A 6,246-nucleotide genomic window follows, 5' to 3' on the forward strand; every position below is an offset into this window, starting at 1 on the left:
AAGTGATTGTGATTTGAATTTACATTTTGGAAAACTAGTTAAATACTTTTTAGAAAGACATATATTACTATTGAGAAAGACCTACCTAACTATACTTTGTAGTTTCAACTTAACTGACTTAAGTTTTGGTAAACCAGCAGTTATGTTACATTTACATAAGTGACTTAGTTCAGTATAATGAAATACCTTTCTGTTGTCATTAATCAACACAGTTAATTAAAACAAAAGAAAGAGCATTTTGTTGAGTTTATGTTGGTCGATTTAGTTATCTATACACAAACCTATTAATTTAATCCAAGCTAACTTTGACACCAATATATTGGTTGTAAATAATCTAGTCATGTTGGTTTTACCTAATACAGTCATGTTGAATTTACATAATACAGTTATGTTGTGTTTACATAATACAGCCATGTTGGTATTACAAAAAATAGTCACTTGAATCCTAAATAAATGATTTAATTATATCAAACACAACTCAGTTTAGTGGAAATTGTTGACATAACTGGATTAAGTAAATCCAACGAATTATTTTTTTGAGTGAGAGATGCTATGCTTCAATACAGGTCCTTCTCTAAAAATGTGCATATTGTGATAAAGTTCAGTCTTTTCTGTAATGAAATGATAAAAAATTAACTTTCATATATTTTAGATTAATTGCACACCAACTGAAATATTTCAGGTCTTTTATTGTTTTAATACTGAGGATTTTGGCATACAGCTCATGAAAACCCAAAATTCCTATCTCACAAAATTAGCATATCATGAAAAGGTTCTCTAAACGAGCTATTACCTAATCATCTGAATCAACAAATTAACTCTAAACACCTGCAAAAGATTCCTGAGGCTTTTAAAATATCCCAGCCTGGTTCATAACTCAAAACCGCGATCATGGGTAAGACTGCTAACCTGACTGCTGTCCAGAAGGCCATCACTGACACAGGGTAAGACAGAAAGAAATTAAAACAATAAAAGGCTTGAACTACGTCAGTTGTGTTTAATGAATCTAAAATATATGAAAGTCTAATGTTTATCAGTACATTACAAAAAATAATGAACTTTAGCACAATATGCTATTTTTTTAGAAGGACCTGTATATGGCATATTGTGTGTATATATATTGAGCCTATAATTATTCACACAGCCAGATATTAATTATGACATTTTTCTGGACCGCAGGAGGCCACAGCAAGTTAAGACGATAAAGTAGAAGCTTTTGCTTTGATGCCAGTGTTGCCTACTCTCAACGCTCTTTTAGCTCGGCTTGGAACCTTGAATGGTTCTTTAAGGATGAGCCAAACTCACACGTAGCTAAAGGTGGGTAATCCAGGTCCAGAAATTAAAAATCCATCCCAGGGATTAGGTTGAACTAGCTCCAGAGCCAGCCAGGCAATGGGAGCGAAATCCTGGGATGGATTTTTACTTTTTGAACCTAGATTACCCACCTCTACACCTAAACTCATAAAATTAACAGCTCACACACGCTCTCCAAACGAACTTACAACACTGAATCCATAGCCTAGACCTAGCAAGCAGACCATTACAAATTCACCATTAGTGCAGCACTAGTTTACTACAGTATATTATCAACATATAACTGTAGGAAACAGTTAGTTTACCTCAATATGCATTTTCAAATTAGATGCTGAATGTCAGCTCGTGCTGCTGAGCTGCATCACATCTGAAAAGAGTTGTTTTTGCATCCAACCATTCAGAAGAACCTCGCTGCAGCTGGAGACGCATAACTGGCGCACTTCTGGAGTTTAAAATGACGTGCAGGTCATGCATCAAATACAAATCAATAGAGGGTCTGAATAGTATATGTTTATACTTGTTATCCAACCACAAGCTTTCCGGATGGAGCGATTTATCCGTTTGTTTTTTTTAAGTTGTCGGAATGAAATATGAGTAACGAGGCTATTTTATCCGTGCGCCATATATATATATTTTTTTTAGTTCTGACAGTTTTTTTCCCAGCATTTTTTACTCATTATTTTTTACTCAGTAATGGGGAGTTTTCCAATATAGCCAAGTAAATTACTTGTGTCAAAATGTACTTGAGTAAAAGTAAAATTACCTATTTTAAAAACTACTTTAAAAATGACAAATTACTCATAAAATCTATTCAATTACAGTAACGTGAGTAAATGTAATTCGTTATTTTTTTCACCTCTGTTAATTATGTACTGGAACTGATTTTCGGAGAGGTATTGTTGAAAATTAGGTGCTTCAAGTCCTCCCTGAATTCTCAGTTTTTTGTAATGTAGTTAATTTGATTCTAGATGGTTTGTTTTTCCAGTAAAATTTGGAGATAATTGAGTCTAAGGTTCTACACCAGATATAAGGGGGTTGGATGGGAATCACTGAAAAGAAGTAGTTTATATTATACTGTAATTTTGATAGTGGATATTCTGTCACAAAGGGATAGTGGGAGGTTCTCAGCATTTGAAATACAGGTCCTTCTCAAAAAAATTACATATTGTGATATAGTTCAGTCTTTTCTATAATGAAATGATAAAAAATAAACTTTCATATATTTTAGCTTCATTGCACACCAACTGAAATATTTCAGGTCTTTTATTGTTTTAATACTGATGATTTTGACATACAGCTCATGAAAACCCAAAATCTCACAAAATTAGCATATCATGAAAAGGTTCTCTAAACTAGCTATTACCTAATCATCTGAATCAACGAATTAACTCTAAACACCTGCAAAAGATTCCTGAGGCTTTTAAAATCTCCCAGCCTGGTTCATAACTCAAAACCGCAATCACGGGTAAGACTGCTGACCTGACTGCTGTCCAGAAGGCCATCATTGACACCCTCAAGCAAGAGGGTAAGACACAGAAAGAACCTCAGTGGGAAGTCTGTGGGAAGGAAAAAGTGTGGCAGAAACTCTGCACAACGAGAAGAGGTGACCGGACTCTGAGGAAGATTGTGGAGAAGGGCCGATTCCAGACCTTGGGGGACCTGCGGAAGCAGTGGAGTGAGTCTGGAGTAGAAATATCCAGAGCCACCGTGCACAGGCGTATGCAGGAAATGGGCTACAGGTGCCGCATTCCCCAGGTCAAGCCAAATTTTGCATGTCAAATCAAGGTGCCAGAGTCTGGAGGAAGACTGGAGAGGAGGAAATGCCAAAATGCCTGAAGTCCAGTGTCAAGTACCCACAGTCAGTGATGGTCTGGGGTCAGCTGCTGGTGTTGCTCACAGTGCCAAAACCACTGGTAAATGGTTTACTGACCATGGTATTACTGTGCTCAATTGGCCTGCCAACTCTCCTGACTGAACCCCATAGAGAATCTGTGGGATATTGTGAAGAGAAAGTTGAGAGACGCAAGACCCAACACTCTGGATGAGCTTAAGGCCGCTATCGAAGCATGCTGTGCCTCCATAACACCTCAGCAGTGCCACAGGCTGATTGCCTCCATGCCACACCGCATTGAAGCAGTCATTTCTGCAAAAGGATTCCCGACCAAGTATTGAGTGCATAACTGAATATAATTATTTTAATGGTGACTTTTTTGTATTAAAAACACTTTTCTTTTATTGGTCAGATGAAATATGCAAATTTTTTGGGATTTTTGTTTTTTCTTTATTTTTTTGCCAAAATCATCAATATTAAAACAATAAAAAGGCTTAAACTACTTCAGTTGTGTGTAATGAATCTAAAATATATGAAAGTCTAATGTTTATCAGTACATCAGTACAGAAAATAAAAAACTTTATTACAATATGCAATTTTTTTGAGAAGGACCTGTATTTGTTTACATGTCTGACCTGTTTTATTGGACAAGAAGGACATGTTTGTGAGAATGCTGTTTGTGGATTACAGTTTGACATTCAACGCCATCGTTCCCTTGAGGCTTGGTGTCAAGGTCCGGGATCTTGGTCTGAACAGCACACTGGACAGCACAGCTGGATCCTGAACTTCCTGATGAACTGACAGCAGGTGGTTAGGATGGGCAACATCACATCCTCCTCACTGACCCTCAACATCAGGGCCCCTCAGGGTTGTGTGCTCAGCCTCAGGGGCGGACTTAGATAAATATTTATGGGGTGGCAGGAATGGGGCAGGAATTTTTGAGGGCTGGCAACATATGGCAGGTGTATAAGTCAAATATATAAGGGCACTGGCTGCCATTTACAAACTTGTACAGACAAACTTAGTCTCATGCAGTCTTGTGCATTTGAGGTTTCATGTTTATATTAGGAATAAGTGACCATACATTGTGATCTCACCTAATAGGAGATAGAAGTACGCATACCTGTCAAGTTTTGGATTTAAAAATAAGGGAAATTTTCCGCCGCCCGCTTCGAGCCATGTGTGAACTACTTACAAACTACAATTAGATGATCAGAATCTGATAGGCCTACCCTCGTTGACACTGAAATACTGTGGACATTCGTTCATATGTAATTCTTATAATACAGCCTAAATAAAACCCTTTTCTAGATATTTACCTGAAATCTTCACTTTTTTGGCAGGAGTGCACTCCCTTAGTAGTTACATATTTTTTTTATTAAGTGAATTTGAAATTAAAAGGAACGGTGCACAAATTCTGCAAAATTATTGTTGGTCACCTAAAAATAGTATCATGAGCTTTTACTAAAGGACATGGACCAGATATATTCCTCAATAAAGTGTGCAAAAAAGTACGTCAACAATTGATTTCACATAATAATGTAAACAATTCACTTGTTTCTAAATTGTTCTTTTACCTTTTAAAAGAGATAGATAGATAGATAGATAGATAGATAGATAGATAGATAGTGTCGTGCCGTATGTGACGACTCTTAGGCCACCCTTAAAGGGTAGCCTGGGCTAGCTAAAATGAGCTCTTTAAATTATCTAGTCATGCATAAATGTAAAAAGTTCTAAGTTCAAAAGTAGGAAGATAAAAATAACAGACGAGTGCCTTGAGTTAATGAAAGGAGAAGACGAAGCTCTTCGAAGTTCTAAGATGATCTTTTATTGTCTTGAAGTCAGCCAGGTTCGATCAGAAGGATTCAGTCTTCTGAATACATAGAGAAATACACATACTTTTATACAGCATTTGGGTAAACAAAGGTGGGGGCCTTAGGCTCCACCTTTTACTGTTGTATAACCATTTTCCAGTTGAACATAATTGTTCCCATATATGATCATTTTTAGGGAGGTTTTTTCCAGTCAAGGCCATGGCATTATGCCAATATTCCCTTAATTGGGTTTAATTGTAACCAAACCAACATGGTATGGGTTTTTTAAAAAATGACCTTCACGAGCACATACTTTCCCAAGAGAGCTAACGTCTAGGTGGACATCTGGTCTTCGTCCAACGAATTTAGAGATACGCTCCCTAGCCACCATATAGCATCTTCTGGGAACTTGGCCAAGGTATGGCCTGTTTATCTTATGTAGCTGTCTCCCCCGAGACATGCCTGTTACAGGCCCAGACAGATGCTGAGCGGACTTAATGAACTTGCTCATATAAGGCCAAGTGTTGCTTTAGTATGAAGACTGACGCATATCGATTTCCAATATCCTAATTTAGGCCCCACAATAGATAGATAGATAGATAGATAGATAGATAGATACTTTATTGATCCCCGAGGGGAAATTCTAGACATCCAGCAGCAGACACAAAGTTACAAATTGAATACACAAAGTTACAAAATAAAATATATAAAATATAAAGATAAAGATACATATAAATACAATCAAATAAAAAAATAGAATGTACAATGTAAAAATACAGTCTATTGTGTGTGTGTAATGTAGAATGGAGGTAGTGCAGTTGAACAATAGACAGTGAACACCAGTTGATGTGCATAAAGTGAGGATAACTGATGTCAGCCATACAGAAAGTGCAAATAAACAGTTATATAATGATTTAAATTCAGCAGTGCAAAAGATATGTAAACAGTAGATGGATGAACTAGTGAATGAACTACTAGTGCAAAATAGGGTAGAACTATAAAAACAGTGTTATAGCTGAGAGTGCGTCCATGGTGTGGCCAGAGTTGCCAGGGTGAAAAAGTTTCACAGAGTCTTTAGTTTGCTGTGCTGAGATGAGTTGAAAAGTCGTATGGCCTGAGGGACAAAAGACTTTCGGAGTCTGTCTGTGGAGCAGGACTGGGACAGCAGTCTGCCGCTGAATGAGCTCCTCTGCCTGGTGATGGTGCTGTGCAGAGGATGGTGTCCATGATGTTCAGCAGCTTGCTGAGGGCGCTCCTCTCTGCCAGTGGTGTTAAGGACTCCAGCTC

Source organism: Astyanax mexicanus, unplaced genomic scaffold (assembly GCF_023375975.1).
Source record: "Astyanax mexicanus isolate ESR-SI-001 unplaced genomic scaffold, AstMex3_surface scaffold_38, whole genome shotgun sequence".
In the NCBI taxonomy this organism is placed as follows: domain Eukaryota; kingdom Metazoa; phylum Chordata; class Actinopteri; order Characiformes; family Acestrorhamphidae; genus Astyanax; species Astyanax mexicanus.